Raw genomic sequence first — 20,879 nt, 5'->3', positions numbered from 1 at the left:
ATCAGATCGATATCGCCTAATGTAATCACGTCGATAATTATCTTACTGTTGACGAAATCCATATGACTGTTCAGCGTGTTCACGATCTTTTATTCCGAGATATTCTTTAAGTAAAAATGAATGTACAGCTAAGTATATGAAATGTAATTTATTTTTCTATTTATAAATCCAAGACAAATTGTGATTAATAGCCTACTATTCAAATGAAATGTTTTAAATATTAAGAATTTATATATATATATATATACACATTAATTAAATATAGATATAAAGTAAAATAAGAGTCTGTCAATGTCCCACTGCGGATACTATTTACTATACGGAGATTATTCTACTACCGGTCCACTGCAGGTTGGTGGAAAGACAGGAGACATATTTTGATGCGATACGTGTGGGTTTCCTTACCATTTCCTTCCAGGAGCATGAAACGAATTATAAACACAACATAAGTCCTTGAAAAACTGTGGTAATTTACACTAGCTTCATCAATGTAAAATTAATGATTAATGATATGCTAATTATTTATTATGATATTAATTATTTTGCACATAACATTTTTGTTCGGGCAAGTATAACATACAATTTTAACTACTTTGATGTTCATTTCTTCATATTTTAATTGTTATAAACATAATGAACTGTTCCAAAGCTACTTACACATATTTGCTTTACACGATACAAAATGTGTGATTCTTACGTAGCTTGCTCATGATCAGGTGCATTCGTCTGTTAACAGAGATAAAATTGAAGTTTATGTTTGGGAATATATACTCTAAGTCTTTAAATATAAAGGCTCATTTGGAATAAAGTTAAATGGGTGGGAAAAGTAATTTTAAACCGATAAAAAAGTCACTGTGAAACAGAGTAGATATCGTATAGAAAATGAAATTCCGTACATCTGAATTCAAAAGATTTAACTGTTATGCTTCGTCTGGCGGTTCTATGTTAGTCTACGTGTATTAAACCGTGTTTTGTTACCTTGCATGTGTGTAGTTGTTCAAACAAACTTAATTTAGAACTCTCATATTGTTTGCACTTAAATTTTCTAGGAATGGAAAGGATTCGAAATATATGTATATAAACATAACATTATTATAATTCAAATAATATTAATATATTAATCTTCGGTAGACGTCTAAAATGGTAATACATATTATGTATGACATCTAATCAGTTATTTTTGGATTTGCTTTCGACCAAAATCAATACATATACGTATTATGTTTTAGTATTTTATTAATGGAGACCAATTTCGTCTAGTGAAACATTTGAAGGTTACTTTAGTATATTATTTGACATCATTATAAGGATTAAATATTGTTATTCTAATTGACAGTCATTTGAGAATTGTGAGTAACAATCGAGTTCAGTAAGTTTTATATTGTTTTGAGATAATATATAAGTACTTAGATTTAAAAACGCATCTAACGTAAGATCGTTCTTTATAGGCGAAACGTATGTAATTATATTTACTTATAGTACTTTTTCATTTAACGCGCGCAATGTCGTGGCAGGTAACTTATACTCGGGTGTTGGAACGATATCATCTCGGCTTGTCATATTACGATACGATACGATGTCATAACAAATGTATTATATGTAGCTGTAAATGAAAAAAATATTCTTTGCGTCATCTATATGTTATATTTCTCTGACGTGATACTTTCTGATTTTATTATCAACGAGGAAAAGATAAATGTATCACTCACTTTCTTCTATTCGATAGACCATTGTAGTGTATATAATATTATATACGCAGAGATAAATGTTTCAATAGTAGATATTTATGATATTTTATTGAGTCAATTTATTTTTCTTACACTCTATTACTAGGAAACACAATACTAGTACCTAATATTATAATGTTTCTTACTAACGTAAGTTTTCAATTCATAAACTTATTTTTTAAAACACAACTATTCGATTAGAAACTCATCGACTTTAAATTTCGTCATAGTTAAGACATTGGCGGTTCAAGTTAAATGCCTAAGTTGTATAAGGTCAATATAGGGACTTACTTTGAGTTTCTGAAAGGCATCGCAAGATAGCTCTGACAAAAAATGCTTTAAATTTTTAAAGAAAAGATCTGAGCACGATTTCATTCGACCTCGCAATTTCCTATTATTCGCATTCAACAAAAAAATATACCCTGTATACTGTACGTTCCTATAGGTGTTGTTACAGTTTAAACTGATGGCATGAAAAATAAATAAACTACTGTAACTATATATAGTATTTTTATTATAGTATTCTTATATCAACGTTGTTGAACGTTTAACGTAATTTACATCAACGTCGATGTCACACGAGGTTTCTAAGATACATAAATTGCCTGTTGTGGTGTATATGGTGCTCTCCTTTTTCCATTAGAAATATTAAGAAATCCCCTAATTCATCATTCAAAGTGAAAATGTTAGTATCATTTTTATACATAATACTTTATGTTGAATTTTACTCCAAATAATACTGGAATTCATTGTATTTTTATCGTAAAAAGCAAATTTCTCTTTACCAAATAAGAAAGTTCTTAATAAATTTCTTCCCTGACTACACATATCCTTAAACCTCTATGTTTTTAATAGTTTTTGGTTTGCATGAAAAGAACATGGCTCATTACAGCCCCTGCAAATTATATTAACTTCATTATTAAACGATGGCTCTCTTGATGTAGCCGATACTACAGTGTTTTTAGAAATATCATTGGATTCCATACCTCGGTGGAGTTCTCATTTATCGTCCCTGACAGGAAGACTTAGCTCCGCAAAATACGTGGTTAGAAAAGTTAGACAACTAACTGATATTGATATATATATATATATTGAGCTCTTCAAGTATATTTTGGTTATTTTCATAGTATTATGTCATTTGGCATATTACTTTGGGGTAACGCTGCAGATATTGTATCTGTTTTTATTTTACAAAAGAAAGCAATCCAGTCTATTTATAATCTTGGAGCTAGAGACTCCACTCGGGTTTTTTTTAACAAAGTAGGAATACTCACTGTTGCGTCACAATATATTTACAACAGTATTATGTATTTTGATAGAATCTGTGATAATCATTGTTTGTGTGGGAGACATAAAGAAAAACTTATAAAGCCAAGTTTCCGATTTCAAATTCAATAAAACCTTCTTGGGATAAGGTATCAGTTTCTAAAATAAAATTCCGCAGATATTTTTATGTTTGTCGATTCATAAATTCAAATAATTTGTAAAAAATACATTGGTAAACAAGGCATATTGTACAATAGAAGTTTATATATATGATAAAAAGCGTGAAGCTAATATTTATTGACTTCCAGGCAGGATGTATTATGTACATATATAATTGTATTTAACTAACATAACTTTGTATTTCTAAATGTTGTTGAAAAAGAGTAGGTAACTATTAACTTTCTTGCCGGTTCTTCTCGGTAGAATCTGCATTCCGAACTGGTGGTAATTTCACTAAATATAGTTTGTTAAATGAAGATGCCAAAGTGCTTGTAAATTTTTATTGTCTATTTTCAAAAAAAGAATGAATATAGTTTATAATGATGAAGTAGACGGGGACCGAATGCTAAACACTAAGCGGCCCTTTAGTCCGCTTACTGTTAAATCCGGCAGTGTTTAGAGTGACCGATTTACTGGATGTTATTTAAGAACTATTGAAGTACTGAGGCTTAATGTGCTATTTTAGGTGGAGTGGTTATAAATACTCAACTATATATTTATATACATGTAACATGCAATTATATGTATACTCACACATTCAACTATCGATACACAACAGGATAACAAACAGTAACTCTTTTATTGTAAAAACCATCTAACTTTGGAATGCACTACTTACTGATATACATACAAATATCAGTCTAAATCCTTGCCTGTCACTAACCTGTTTTCTTACGAAGTTTCTATCACCAAAGAACGTTGGTGAGAGATTGCTATGAGCAATAATACCGCCTTTGCGCACTATTTGTTAAGTATTATTATTTTGGGATTTCTCTTATGTTCACACATATTATGTTATGCAATAAAGCATTTAAATAAATAAATTAAAGTCGGATCTATTTAAGGTATGTTTCTTTTGTACATTAATAATTAATAAACCGAAATATATAGGATAATTAACAAAAGTTTTCAGTTAAGTAAGTTATAAATATTCATCTATGATTGTTTACAAATATAATGATCAGTAAGCGATTATTAATTGCCTTTTACGTAAACAATCGTATGATCGTTCTAGCCTGTCGGCACGTTTGATTAATGAGCATTTGTGACTCAGTGTCCCGCGCTCTCACAAATCGGACAAAGTTATTTGAGTTTATTTATACTTTTCACTACATAACCAAACCAGCATTTAATTTTTCCTCTTATTTGAAAATAAGAACTATTTGAAAATTAAACCAACAAATAAAACATACGCATAATACTAACTCAAATAATTTAAAGTTATATTTGCAGTATTTGATCGAAGTATTTATTTTCAATTCTTATTTTTTATTTAATTTTAATTTAAATATTTAAAACGATGTCGTTTTTACTTATTCTTGATCTAAACATAACGGATAGGAGTTATACTTTCAGCAAAATTAACTTGAAATTGAAAGCCATTGCGTTAACCACAGTTTTTTTAACGCTTTGTTCTCAAACAAACGAGAGCTTAAATAACCACTATGTGGTTAAATTATTCGATGCGGACGCGCTACGAAATTTCCTGAAATGCCATCAACAGGTATTTCTAATACCAAAATAACAAAAGAACATCTGCAGGTTTATCTAAATCAGTAGTAAAATATTTCCAAAAAGGCGTTGTGTTTTAAAATTAAAAATAAAACCCACAAAGTTCTTAAACATAAAAGGTTAAAATTTGGAGGATTGCTACTCATTGTCGTCCTTAAATAACGTTACTGGATCAAACCTGTGTTACTTGTTATATAAATACTCAGATACGCAACAGTTGACTGCGAATTCGCAAGTGATGAAGCGATGATGAATTCAGCTTAAAAAAACGCGCGTTCGAACGCATCTAAGTACGCATGTATGCATGTAGCATATATTGCATGTATCGTGCGCTTAGAACTCGGCGCTTTAAACATACAACAAATATATAGTTGGGTATTGGGTTTGATAAAAAAAAAACTTTTTTAATAAAGTGAAAGGAAAAATCATAACGCCAACATTAAAAATAACATAAGTTAAAATAGTGCAAAACGCTCGTGTGCTGTACGCTTATAGCTGTATATAAATATAATTATAGGATAAATTTAAGAAGAGAGATTAATGACAGTGTCGAAATGACTGTTTCTTTAATGGCAAGCGATATCAAAGTTTTCCAAAGACCATAATGAGTTTACTCTGCAATATTTGAAATTGCCTTTACCTGAGATTCGAATTTTAATTGTTTTAACGACACAATACTGGTTGGAATTAATATCAGAACGTTTTGATTTTTCTTTATTCAGACATTTTTCATTATTTTCTATGAAAATTCAATATTATTTATGGACTACACTCTACGTAGATGATATTAGTAAAATTTTTATTATCTTTGGGAAGACATATTACAAATTATCGGATTAATATTATATTTATGTTAATCCGGCATAAACAAACGTCCAAGAAATGTATCTTTGTGATTCCTTAGGTATCATACTTTTACCCAATCATCATAACCCATTGTCCCACTACTGAGCCTTGAGATAATTGCGCCATATAATATTTTGAAGAGATGCTTTTTAAATTACGAACATACTGAAAATCTTGGCAAGAATTTTCAATATGGCAAGGATCTTGGCAAGGATCGAAAGTACCCTGGCGTTTAAGTGGAAAAATAAACTATTAACTACTTTATCTCATTCAGACTAAAATAAATATAAAAAAATAATAATATTCGGATTAGAAATTACTATCTGTGATTCGATATAAGCCCTGAAAAATATATTTAAGAAACAAGATACTTCCTTTCTTCTTAGAATTTCGTTTTACATTATCGATGAAAATGCGATAATGATATTGTATTAATTTCATATAATCTATTTTTCTTTTCTTGCTACTAACAATATTGGAAAAGCGTATTTGAATATTATCTGGCCAAAGTGTACTTTAATTTAAATAGTGTAATGTATATTCGTAAAAACATAAATTATTTTTTTTAATAATGTTTGTGCCCGCTATCAATGTGAAAAGATAATATTACCCAACTACATAGTGTTAGTAATTATTTTGTGACACAATGTATATGCTGTTATAACAAAACAGAAAATGGTAAAAAAACTTAATGTTAAAAAACGTGTCAATGATGTTTATGTGCTAAAAATTTATCTTTAAATTAACAATTTCATAAGCACAAATTATTTGTAAAAATTACATTGGTAACGAAGGCATATTATTCGATACAAGATTATATAGATGACTGTTGATGAGATGCTTGTTGACTTCTTCTTGTTGAGGCAGGAGACATAACATATATATAGATATATAATTGTATTTAAGTAACATGATCGTATTTTTAGATGTTGAAAAAGAGTTACTACTGAGTTTCTTGCCAATCCTTCTCGATAGAATCTACATTCCGAACTGGTGGTAACTTTACTTAAAATAGTTTGTTAAATGACGATTCAAAAGTGCTTGTAAAAGCATACTTGAATAATTTGTTTTGATTAATTTTTTTAATGATAGTACGCCTTGGAAATAAAACAGTAGCAACCAGGCCATTTCAAAAATGATTAATTTATTATTATAAACATACATTTCTCTTAAAAATGCCCCCGTAGTTCCTTTTGCTTTTGGCTCTTTTCAGGACTGAGTTATTTCTTTCCGAATCGGTGTAAGATTTTCGATAATCAACAAATATGTGTAATACTTCCATGTTGAATAAACTTTTTGAATTTGAAATGAAACAGCAAAGCTCATATTTTTGTACATTGAGAGCTTTCAACGAGGACGAATTCGTTTCAGTTATTCAGTTTGAACTTTGAAAATACAAACCTTTGACTCATTGGCTTTTGGAATCATTCAACATTCGATCAGATACGACGCTTAGAAATACATCAGGTCGATGTACTGCATATTTATTTTAGAACATATTTTTTTAGTACTTGATAACAAAAATATTCTCGAATGTGTATTTTTTTTTAATGATTTAAAGTTATAGATGTGACTGCATTATCACAAATACATTTATGTATAAAATCAAACTCTAATTATCAAATATTCTTATTCAAGTAAGCTCTTACAATGATTTAATCGATTGTAAATCTACCGCCGGTTCAGAACGTACATTTAAGGAGAATTACCGGCAAGAAACTCTTTAAAATGTATGATTATCATTATCATGTATTAAATATATTTATTGGTAATATGTAAAATAAAAATATATTTGTGTTAATAAAAATAAATTGGTTATAAGTTGCGCTAATTTTGTGCGTAAAAATCTTTATCATTTATTTGTTAAAATTAAAACTATAATGAATTAATTATTAATAGCGCTGAAACAATAATTTCTAAAATCTATAGTATTTGATGTGTCTCCCAAATAAATAAATATATTGGGCATTGCGCAATGGTATAGATACACCTGTTTCAAATATAATTACAACTAACTATAAATTTCAATTAATTGACGTAGACTTCGCAATGGTTACCTATTGGAATGAGGACCATGTTGTGAGAAAGGTTTCTAGAATGAATGTGGATGGACATAGAGGTAGGGGACGACCAAAGAAACGATGGAGAGTCTGTGTGAAAGACGATATAGTTAGAAAGAATATTACTTGTGAGATGACGTCCGACAGAGAAGTATGCAAGAAGAAGACATGCTGAGCCGACCCCAAGTAAAATTGGGATAAGGGCAGGAGGATGATGAGGAGGAGACTTAGCAATGGTTTGGTAATATTCTAAGTCGAAAAAACTTACCACTATTACTAATAATTTGGAGCTAAAACCTCACTGGTGAATGGTATTCATGAGGTCAGATCGGATATACATATATCTCACCTTCTCATCTCATACAAATCCTTTCGAAGCATGCAGGTTTTCTTGCAATGTTTTCTTACTCCGTTGAACGTGAGATGAATCACAAACTTAATACTTGGATAACTGTGCGACTTTCTAGAAATTAAGGTTTATTTGACACTAGATTAAGGTAATTTTTTTTTTTGTCGCTACACTATTTCTCAGAAAATTCATACTTATCAAATAACACATGCAATTCGAAAATGAGATCACTTAGGTATATAAGGAGAAATTTGTAAAATAAATAATAATAAAACTCTTACAAGTAACATAAAAAGTACAGCGATATTAAGTTTTTACGAAAACAATGACCACGTTAAGTTAACACAGGACCGCCCCGAGGCGGGAATGGGCGGGGCGCTGTCCTATATAAGCCGTGCAAGCCTGGAAAGTTTGTTATTGAAAGCGTGCGATCATATCGGCCGAGTAACATTGCTACTACCCCAGTGACATTTCCCGCGTTCCACAACTACACGCAGGTAAGTTCCAAGCTGATAAAAGTTTTGTTACACGGCGCGGAAAAAATATTCATGAAAAAGCATCGGAGGTTGATACCGAGAAAATTACAGGGATAAAAATACGACACCGTACTATTACGTGAATACCGATGTTAGTCGTAGAAAATTAAAAACAATATTTTATCTATACATTATCATTAAGCAGGCGTCCTTTATACCATCAGGTATAATTAGAATCATGTGACAGAAACTTCAAACAAATATGTATCTGTATAATGATTAACATTGTTATACTAAAATATGATTTTGAAATTAATAACTCTACATTAATTTTATGATATATACATATTGCACGGAGATCTATTTTTTAATTTTCTTTTGATTTTCACGTTTCTTGTTAGTTATGAGATTTTTGTCATAATAAAGTTATTAGAAAAACAGGAAAAAACCGCTAGTAAAATAAGATTCTAGTGCATAATTGAAGGTCCGTAAATTCAATTCACTTTTAACTTTCCATTTGAAATTTAAAAGTGAAAACGATCGATTGTTTATTCTCACATTGCGATTAGTATTTTTTAAAAGAATGTTACTTCCGAGTACTTGTATAAGCATATCTTTGCTCATACAAGTATACGGAAGTAACATCAATTCAATTTACATGTTTCAGTTTACAATTCAATTCAATATTCATGCATATATATTAAACATACATGTGTACTGAGAAGATAACTTTCGTCCCATTAATCTTTTATACAAAAAACGATATGATTCTATACTAATTTCATCCGACGTGAAATTACATAAGGGAACTGATTCAGCTTACATAAAATTCGGTACACTTGTATATAGTTCACAAAAACAATACTTTTGAAATGAAAAAAAAAAAATTTGAGTCGAGTAATTTATTGCATTTAGTACTATAATTAATTATATAAGTTTGAACAACTAAATAAATGCTTGCTTCACCATATTCATGTTGAGTATTTCTTCTGAGTGATTACTAATCACGTTTAGCTATGAACTATAGCAGATACACAAATAAAGTATATTAGTATATCCGAAACTATTACATTTGCCATATAAGTTCAGAGAGATGTGCTAAGTCACTCACCACGCTTGTTTCCGTGTGGTTTCCGAACTTTCGCTTTATTCCGGGAAGCGCTGAGCAAATAGAGAAGTAGTAAATTCACTATTATGAGACATTAACAAGCTCGATATATATAATATAAAACAACGAACATATATACGTTATCGTGTAATTGAAAATTTGCCGAAAAAATATATTTAAATAAATCAAATACCTTAAATGTTTTTCCGATATTTACAAAACCGATTAAATCAAGATATGAACTTTGATCTTTTAAAGCGTGCAATAAATGCAAACGATCATGTTACATCAACCATCTATTCTCGTCGAGTCTAGGCAAAGTTAAGACATTGATATTGCTTTACATCGTCATAATGATTTTTTCTCTGGATTTAAATCGTTACTTATTTTATATTTTTTCTCGTCATAATAAACTCAAAAACCATTGTGAAATCAATGTAAGACTTTAGATCATGTCAATATTTTAATTATATTCCGCACTATATAATTATCAAAGATAATATATTTATTTTGGATAATAGACATAGTTAGATTTTTAAGGTAAAATCAGTAATATTAAATGAAATTGCCTTTATCAAAATCTCATCAATCTTATCCTCGACCATTTTTATAATATAAGCAACATATGAGTAAGAAGGCTTCGTTTATTCATTTAAAAATTATTCTTCTATTCTTAATATTGAAACAGTAATAATTAATCAACATAGTGGTATACTTACCACGAGTACTAAGTATAGACTTAGTATCATCAGATAATATACTGTTAAAAACTGAAATCACATTTAAATCGTTTCACTTTTACATCATTCACATCAAACTTATTATTTTATTGTTTAAATTAAAACTAAATTTAATGAAAACTTTTTTAGAAGTATAGTTTTATGTTAAACAACACAAAGCCAACCTAACGACAAATTTTACATCACACTATACTGTTCCTTTAATTTGAATTTCGGACGAATTTATTAATTAAAAGTCCACATTTAATTTATCGTCAAAGCAATGTATTAAATGGATCGTCTATTTAGCTAATTATTACTTAAGTCTTATTTCTTTTGATCTTAAATTTATTTCACTTGCTAATTTATACTTAATTAACCTCGATCACTTGCTCCCTCAAATATGAAACTTAGTATCATGTTACCGACCTTTATTCATTCACTCTACCGCGTACAGTGCCTACTACCACAAGGATCGTCACGTATATTCTTTACATTTTATATAACCAATTATGCATATGTCTACTTGGATTATTTTATGTTTCGAATATATTTTAATGTGTGTGTTTTATGCCACAGTGGTTGCTTTTCGTTTTAGTCCTGTATGTGTGGGAATATGAGGCATGTAAACAATTCACAGCCTTCTAGTAACGACAGAGTAAATAATAGTTACTACTGAGTCTCTAGTTCGTTCTACGCAACATAATCTACACTTCGTTCAATAAACTTGTGAAATAGCAATTTGAGGCAGTGTATTTTCTTTTTTTTAATTACTAACGAATAAGAAAAAGTACATTTTATGTAACGATGTCTGATACAATTTAATGTCAGTTACCATATATATTATAGCATGAAATCATAGTTCAACAATGAAATAGTCATTTCTCCGGGAAATATGAACTTATCACTTAGTCTATCGTGCAACAATATTAACCGCTTAGAATGTATGTATGCACAAACGTAACTTAGTTTAAACAATCTCCGCTTTACAAATTAAATTTGACCCAAAACTAATCCCTGATGCGAGTCCCTTAAGCCGCTTGTCTGGATTTACCGTAATTATGATAAGTATGTCTCGTTATCAAAAAATCGTAAATTCTTATTTCTTATTTTACTCCTTTATATTGGATCAGGCGGTAATATATTGTCAAATGTATTGTAAAATGCATACAATTATAATACACATGAATCTATATAAATAAAATGTTTGAGTTTTGTATTCTATGCATTTCTTAACCATTAATCCAACAGTGATTTGGTGGGTTTGATAGTGTTCGTGGCCTAAAAAACCCTTTGCCATTCAATATAAAATATTTTTATACCTCTGCAAAGTTTATCCCGGCTTAGCTGGTCTAAAATAAGAGTAATATGTTAAGCTAAGCGTAATTGCTCTTTCTAAAATGAAATTAATATATTATTACTTTGCTGAGTTTATGCTTTGAATATTTTGGTCGGTTTTTAAATGTTCATATTTAATTATACCTTTCAAAACTACACCAACCTATTTTTATAACAATTACTACGAATAGTGGATTCTGGAATTTATTTTGTTGTATTTTTCGAATGTTTTGTTGTATTTTTTTTTAAATATGTATTCTAAAATACTTTTTAATAAGCTGTCTCTTATTGGTGTTAAATGATCATCACAGATATTTGTATCAAAGTTTACAAAAAACAGCATAACATAACGGAACTTTTTGGAAATTTTCAATTCTAATTCGAAAATTGTAGGAAGCGAATTAACTAAATCCTGCGAAAACTAACTAAGAAATTTTTTATAAACAAATATAGTATTACTGTGATTACATACACAATATGTGTTAATGTCTATAAAGTCGGTAATTATATAATTTAATAATGTTAATTATATAAAATAATAACGTAACCTTCAGTAAAAAATACTTTCATTATTTTAACACTTTTATTTCAATCATAAAAATAAAATGTACATACAACTGTTAACTAAATCGAAATATTCTCCATATTACATTTAAAATATATTCTGTTCAAATTTGTGTTAGTTTGGTTCAACTAATTAGATCCCTCTGGATCTAAAGTTATTTAAGCTGAATACTGCGGATGTATTAAATAATTATCAAAGATCTTACTACAATGTTAAAATTTATAGTCGAAATATATTTATTAATATAATAAATACTTAATAAATGTTCTTCTTTTATTGTTGATGTATATCATAAAAATAAATCATTATATAAAACTAAGTTGATTTTTTATTTTAAAATTTTATTTGAATTATAATTTTTTTTTTAACTCTTAAAAGTGAAAAATATTTTTAATTAATCAAAATAATCTTATATTGTTATCGAATATAAACTTGTAGCTGCGTTGAAAGTCGAGCGCCTACGAGCCTACGGCGTAGCATTACTTTTAGCCTTGTGTGCGTTAAACAGACCTATGTTTATCAATTGCTCAATGAAGTGATTTTATGAATTAATGTTTAAAGCATCTCGTATTTTATTTATTGTATATAATTTATTGATTTGGTGGAAATTATTAATAATAATTTCACACTCCGGGACAAGTATTAGATTTACTGAAACAGGAGTAAAATAAAATTCATCCATATTGACATAAAATGTTACTGTGTGTAACCTTTATTCTTTTTTTTTGTATGAGTAGGCGGATGAGCAAATGGACCACCTGATGGTAAGTGGTCACCACTATTATATTTCTATTATATTTCTTGAAGGAATATTATCCATTCCTTACATCGCCAATGCGCCACCAATCTTGGAAACTAAGATGTTTGTGCATGTAGTTATACTGACTCACTCATCCTTCCAACCGAAACTAAGCAATACTGAGCACAGCACTACTGTTTGGCAGAAAAATATCTGATGAGTGGGTAGTACCTAATCAGATGCACGGACTTGCACAAAGCCCTACCACCAAATATTCTTTGCGTGTACTATAAATAAACTGTTGAAATGAAGCTTTTATATAAATATACATCATATTAAACATTTTTAAAATATGTAATATAATAAATTGTAATAAATAATAAATAGGACACATACTTTATGTATAAAATACTCCGTTCGCGACAACACGACTAACGATGAAAATTTGATTTCTCATAACAGATTTCATTTAAGGCTAAGCGCGTTATCTCGCAGATTGTGGCTCTTTCACGAATCAAATAAGGGACGTGCAAAATTTTAAATAATCAAATACGATTTAATTACATGTTTCATAATTTAAGGGGTGTATTTTTAATCAAAATTTGATTTAAAAATAAAATTATAGTATTTTACTCAATAAAATAAGCTTGAATTGAGGTTTAATTCAGACATTATCATGAGCACTATAATAATGTACCCAGGAAGCTCAAGCAAAGCTTGTTGTCTTATCGTAGCACTTCACTCCTGTAAGTCTAAGCTGGACTTACTTAATTCGAAATTCTCATATATTAATATTATTATAATTTGTATGTTTGAAAGTAACCCTATTTTGAAGTTTAAGTTTGTTTGTTTAATATAGATGTATTAACATAGTTTACCTTCCCATTATTTTCGTTCACGGTCTAATAAACTCAATGGATCTTAATTGACCTTTTACGTTCTAGAAAGACTGTAAAGATCGTGTCACATTGAAAATAATGCTGTGACTTTTATTCTTTTTCTATATATTATCAGTATAACATATTGTTAAACATACACATTTTACAATAGTAAGTTTTTACTTTTTACTGGTGTTAATTATTATTATTAGTTAGGAGCTCTCGTAGTCTCGCATTAAATAATATAATTTAAAATCAAGACTAAAATCTGGAATTTACTTAAGTAAAGGGATCTTGTTATTGATAATAAACGGCAGTTTTATGAGTAAATTATGCGTTTTGTCTCCAACTGGACGGTCATAAACTTATTTTACTGTTTCAGTGACGTACATGGTCCCACTGCATCTGAATATGCACTTAGAAATCCTCTACTTTAAAATAAATATTAAATATTTTATGTTATTTAAATCCACTGTTCGAGTATATTAAATTTTATTTAATATCTGAACCTGAGCGACGCTATATTAATAAATATATAAAGATCGGGAAAGTACTATTCGATTGAATTATATAAAAAAACGTATTCCTAAAATAAACTGGCTGCAATTCAAACTTTTCCAATTAATGTATATTAACTATGATTTATTAAAATAAATTATTAGCATTTTTAAAACTAATGTTTTTATGTCGTAGGTATTTAATTAAAATAAATTAATATTTTAGAACCTTTTTAAACAATTATGCCTTCCAAAATTGTACATTCAACAAAAAAAAAATAATACTTTTTGTCGTTATTAAATTAAAACATTTTATGTAAACCGTTGAACTACCCGTGCAAAGCTGGGACGAGTAGATATGATTTTTCTCATTTGCGCAAAGTGACAATATAGTAAGGAAAAAAAATAAAAACTTTTTTGTCATTACAACTTAATAATAATATCTTTACTAACTTTAGTAAAACGTTTATGAAATTTCATTCCCTATAAAATAATGTAGATTATTCACAAATATGTACCATATTTTACTGTGACTTAATAATGAAGCCGGTCCATAATTTTCTTTAAGAAATAAAGTTTTAATTTCTAAACTCGTTTGAACAGATTTGATCAGTCAAAATTTTGGCCACTTTTTAATGGTTTTTTTTTTTTATTATTTGATCGTAATTGAAGGTTTACATTTACATATATCAAAAATTTAGATTTATATTTACTAATATCAAAAAACTATATAATCCGTTTTTTTTACATTATTTACTTGAATTTTCGCAAATTCCAAACAAAATGTGACAGAGGCTACACATTGTGCATTTATAATAGCCGTGTAATGTATTTTTTACATACACACATAATTCGTGCCACTAAAAACCAGCCATTTTCAAGGTTTAATAGTATTCCTTTTATAAGTGATTACCGCAGACTTACTAACATTTTAGTCTTACTATCTTTTTATCTCAAAGCAGTTTATTATTTTGGTATTCCTCAGTATCTCCCTAAGGTCTTAGGGTTATATATTTATAACAAATATCATGTTCTGCGACTGTTTTTAGGTTTCAAATATATGATTACTAATACATACCGTCGGACTCTGTGAATAAAACAATTCAAAGAGTACCTGTTTTTGCGTAAACACTTGTGCACTATAATATATTGTGCGCAGTTATCAGACTCCGTCGAGAATGACAATTGTGTCCGAAGCTCAGTTAGAACAGTATTTATTGTTGAATGTGTCGCCTTGTTTAGGCATTGTATATTCAAGAGTATTGTATTTTAATTTAATGTACGATCATTTAAGAAATTTGAATAATCAAGGAAAATAAATATATTGAAATAATATATATACATAGCAACTGGATTTAAAGATGAAGAGTAATTTAAAATTAGGTTTTTATACATAGAATAATTTGAAAACTTGTTTTGATTGTTCAATATTATTGCTACAATTAAGATTACCTCCTTAGAAAAGTTTATTATTTTTTGAAAGAATGTTATTCCTAGTAGAATAAAAACGTTAGACTAACCATGTAAATCATTTAGGAGACAAGTAGGAACACTCTCCTCAAAAATCACTCCATTCTCAACCCTCTCCGATCTGGCTTCCACGCAGGTCATTGTACGGCTCAGCTCTGGTTAAGGTTATTGATGACATTCGTGCAGCCATGGATAATAAACAACTCAATTTCGATTCTTTTGGATTTTAGCAACGCATTTAACTGCGTTGATCATGACATCCTTTTGAGTTTGCTAGGTTCTATTAACATATCTCCATCAGTGGTAGATTGGTTTCAAAGTTACCTCAAGGGCCGTCGAGATCGTATTCAACTTAAAGAGACTTTCTCCTCATGGTGTAATGTTCAGGCTGGGGTTTCTCAAGGTGGCGTCTTATCTCCTTTACTCTTTGCAACTTTCATTAAATTTATCACTTTGTGTATTTCTTCTCTCTACCATATGTATGCAGACGATATCCAGATTTATCGCCTTGCAACACTTAAAATAATTCCTGCAACGACTGATGCTATTAATGACAATCTTGTCTAATCTTCAATCTCCGAGTAGAGTAAGCGATACGGTCTTAACATCAACCCAAGTATATTGAAGGTTATCAGTAGTTGAATACAGAGGTACTAAAATACTCTAGTACTCCAATGTTAAAAATCTTGGTGTGTATATAGACAAGACATTATCGTGGTCAGTACAAATAAAATAAGTCAGTAAGAAAATATTCGCTGCGTTGAACTCATTACGGCGTCTCCAATCAGTACTTCCAATTCTTATAAAAATTATGCTAGCAAACTCTCTTATTTTATCAATTCTAGATTATAAGCCTACTTGAGTTAAAGATTCAACTAAATATTGTATTCATAGAATTCGTTTCATTCTTTTTTTTTCTAATGTTTCAAAATAGTTTAGGTGATAAATTATTTATAAAATATATTCATAAAAACCTTAGAGTTTGAGTATTTAAGTGGCAAGTCAATTATTTCACTTTGAACATTGATCTTGATATTAAATAAATAGATTTGGTGACACATGCACACGTAATTATGCAAGCTTTCAATATTTTACTCTTTAGTTAGAAAAAGAGGCAAAAAATGTAATTCGAATCGAATCGATCGAAAGACTTCTACCAATCGTTTATACAATTTTAACTAATATTAAAAATAAAATCCTTAAAAAATTAAAGGATTTTTCCATTCAAAGAAACCAAATAGTTGTTAATTCAAGTTCTGACTGAGGACCAACTGAACAAGCGAACAATTGAGCGACTTCAAAATATTGCTATTCGATTCATATCTTGCCTTTGAAAATATGACCATGTCTCCAAATATCGTTCAAGACTCAAGTGGCTTCCTATACGTCTTCGTCGGAACCTGCAAATTCTTTCCCTTCTGTACTGAGCGCATTTCTGTATTTAACGTTAATTTTCCTACTTATTTAATGGAAAAATTTGAATTTCTTGAGGACCCTTCCTTATTAAGATTTAAGCGGTACCTTATACTCAAAATGCCTGTACACAAAACAAAATTTCTAAACAACTCGTTTACTGTGCAGGTTGTAAAGTTATGGAATGCCCTTCCATTAAAAATAAAAGTATAGTAGATAACCACATATATATTTATATATGTATTAAGTATAGGTATTATTAAATATTTGTATGTAAAGTTATGTCTGCACCCAGATGATTTTAAAAAATCTCTCTCAGATTGAGTTGTCTGGATGAGATGGTTAATTATAAGTCCGCCCGTTGTACAACACATAAAATAATTGTTTATATTGTTGTTAGGAGTATTATTTCTATTTTTATTTTATTATATTTTTTGTGTTAAGTCCAATTTCTGTATTTTATGTTTGTGGTTTACAATAAAGTATATTAACAATAACAAGTTATTACTAGAAGAGGAATGATTAAACAAATAAATATTTTGAAGTTAACCAAAAATAATTATTGCAGTAAAACTTAATACGGTCATCTGAAAAATATTACAATGACCCGATAAAATAGGCACAGTAAAGAAGCACAGAATTATGTCCATATTAAACGTAATTTAAGTTACATCTGTTGAATGTCATTGTGAGGCTGTTGTGAGGCGAGCCAGTGATCGATTTGTGGTAGTTCTGAATGGATTGCATGTCAGCCATGCGGCTTTCATCTGCTGTCATTGTATGATGTGTATCTTATATACAAGGCACTAATCACGTTTTCATTCGTTATGCTATAATATAATATACTCGTCAAATTGTAATAAATTCTCAAATTGTAATAAATTCGATAAATTAAATGTTAGCACTAAAATATATATATCTAATAAGCAGATTTTAAATTCATTTGCACTAACTCTTTCGAAAATTTCGAAGCCCTAATTCGTCGCTTGTATAAAAATATATTTAGATTAAAATTTGTTAAGTAGGGACTCTATAAATAATTGCGCTAATATACGCAACCATTCATAATTTATTATTGTCTGCATAACTTTCTCCAGTCAACTTCGTGACGATGCTGACTTATTAGACAACGCTCTCTGTTTATTCAATATCATCAAGGATGTATTATAAAAGGTCGTAACGTGACTTGTGGGAAATTTAAAGGCCTAACTTTTCTGACCGAGTTTCCTTTATCAACAAAAACAATTTAATTCAAATTGGTTCTCTATTTGTAAATTTTCGTTCTTTGTGAATTAATTGGTTCATGAACAGAATATATCAAATAGGAATGTTAATACTTTTAAATAGTCGTAATTAAATTAACTAAAATTAACGCGTCCTTAGTATACATGAGTAAGTTGCAAATAAGGACAACTTTGTTAATTAAATAATAATCAATTGTCACGTTTTCTTTATATAATTATTTAATTTTATTTAAGTCTTCGCAAAATATGTTCGCTCAAAAGGCTCAAATATATATAATTAGGTCCACTCCGTCAAGAAAATAGAGGTACATTTTCGTATGACTTAATAATTGCACTTTGTGCTTAAAAGAATGGCACTGACGTACATGCGCCGCTCATTAGTAATGTTGGATAATAAATGAGAAAAATGCAAGATGACTGCAAAAAAAGTTTCACTCAAAACAGCGTTCCGAAAACGAAATATTATATAATATTATGTATATAATAAATTGTGAAAGCTATGAAGATAAAATATTGCCAAGGATAGATTAGTATGTCGAAATATATTGAAACAAATAAGAGTAGATAAAACTGGCGACTGACTATTATTGTTATGTTGAATTCTTTTATTATATTTATAATGTGACTTCTATTTTGTTTTATAAAAGATATAAACCACTATTATTAGTTAGGTGAATATGAGACAAATACGTGTGAAAAAATTATATTTATGAAGAGCTGTACAAGTCGCTCTTAAGCACGCAAATAGATGTTTCACATCAAAAAATTGGTATGTGTCGAAAATAATAATGAAAAAATAAAGATATCAAAAATATAATTCTCTTGACTTTAACGCATGAGCTCGTTGTGTTAAATGAAAAGGGTAAAATATTCGTTACCAATTAAAATGCGTGTGTTTTCACTAGCTGTTTCATTTTATACCAATTTGGCCGAGAAGGTCAATTTAATAATACAATTTCTGTAACAAGGCAAACTTCATTTAACCCATATATTTTGGACTTATTTAATTCTGTATATCTTTATATAAATTATTTTTCTGTACAAATTATCACATCTACGCTGTTGGATCCGACAACTAGTAAAGTTTACATGTCAAAATTTGAAATAAATAAATAAAATAAAAATTGAGCAAAACTTTCACTTTGGATATATCTATTTTACGAATAGTATAATTTTTATTCACATTTCATATTATACTCCCCGGTTACATAAACAAATATTTAAAAAAGCTGTTAACCTCACAATCAGGCTCTATGGCCACGTAGTTCTTCTCAGAACTATGTACATACAAAGCAAAGATAATCGAAACAATAAAACGCACGTACCCATAAAACGTTGCTATTTCGATAAATTGGCCCGTGTAGAGCTAGTCAAGGAGTTCACACGTAACTCGCTCGGTTAATTAAGTATAGACATTGAATGGTTAAAGGGAAAGTGTTCTACTTTGTTTTAATTTCGTTTTCACAATTAAATGTCAGTATGCAATTATTAATTTATTTCAAACTATAACGCCTTAGAAACTTCCAATTACGTGCCAGCCTCAAAAATAACAATAATAAAAGAAATTGAAAAAATGGAGATTGATCTAAGGCAGGAAAGACGATACCAAATTTGTTTAACGCCCACAGTATGTATCTAAAAATATATATTTTTATTTTCATTATTTTTTCAATTACACCGAGAAATGTAATATGATAGTATTGAAATATATATCTGTAGCACAAATCTAATATTATTTAAATTTGTCGAACATTTTAAATGAGAAGTTAAAGTTGCGTCTCTTTCGAAGTCAAGGCTCTGATTACTAAACAAATACTTTCGACTCAAAATTGAAATTTACTCGGAAAACTCTTTAAGACAGCATTATATAGGGCAAAATTTTGAACTTCCTTCGTAGATAAAATTAATGTTAATAAAAGCTTCCATTTGCCTGCGTGCATACCACTTTCATAGCTAAATTAAGTATTAAAGTTTTTTATTAAATATTACCCATATTTTGCTTTACGCTAGACATACGCAGAACACGTGATGAATTACACTTAACACAACTGATCAATTTACACTTATTCTAAGAGGGTAGATTAATTTTCAATTTTACATGGGACTACCTCCGATATTTAATCGATTGAATAATAAAATAATTATAAAAATCTGTGACACTGCCAAATATAATTTGTGAAATTGTGACTTATTACAAACTATTTTTTTTGATTTATTAAAACGTATTTTGAATAAAAACGGACGTCATATTTTTATTTAAAAAATGTGTTATTCAACAAATCACAGTTTTAAATTGTTGCGTGTTAAATTTAAAAAAACTTGACTAAAATAATTTCTTTAGAGTCTATTCATCAAAGAAGACGTAATTACAGCGTTTCTTTTTAAATGCAAATAAATTCGTTGCAGTATGAAAAGCCTCAATAAAGTTTATTTCAAATTGAAATTGAAATATT

At 29.0% G+C, this 20,879-nt stretch overlaps 1 protein-coding gene across 1 annotated transcript in view; it reads left to right on the top strand.

Moving 5' to 3' along the window:
* Window positions 1-8,413: 8,413 nt before the first annotated feature.
* The window catches only part of LOC125065291 (short neuropeptide F), a 32,443-nt gene continuing 19,977 nt past the window's right edge, over window positions 8,414-20,879 (top strand). Inside the window, exon 1 of the mRNA XM_047672824.1 lies at window positions 8,414-8,476. The gene's annotated coding sequence lies outside the window, so the exon portion shown is untranslated. The remainder of the gene's footprint in view (window positions 8,477-20,879) is intronic.

This window comes from Vanessa atalanta, chromosome 7 (assembly GCF_905147765.1).
Source record: "Vanessa atalanta chromosome 7, ilVanAtal1.2, whole genome shotgun sequence".
NCBI classification, from domain to species: Eukaryota; Metazoa; Arthropoda; class Insecta; order Lepidoptera; family Nymphalidae; genus Vanessa; species Vanessa atalanta.
Note: the sequence above shows the minus strand (reverse complement) of the source record. Positions and strands in the feature narration are given on the sequence as shown.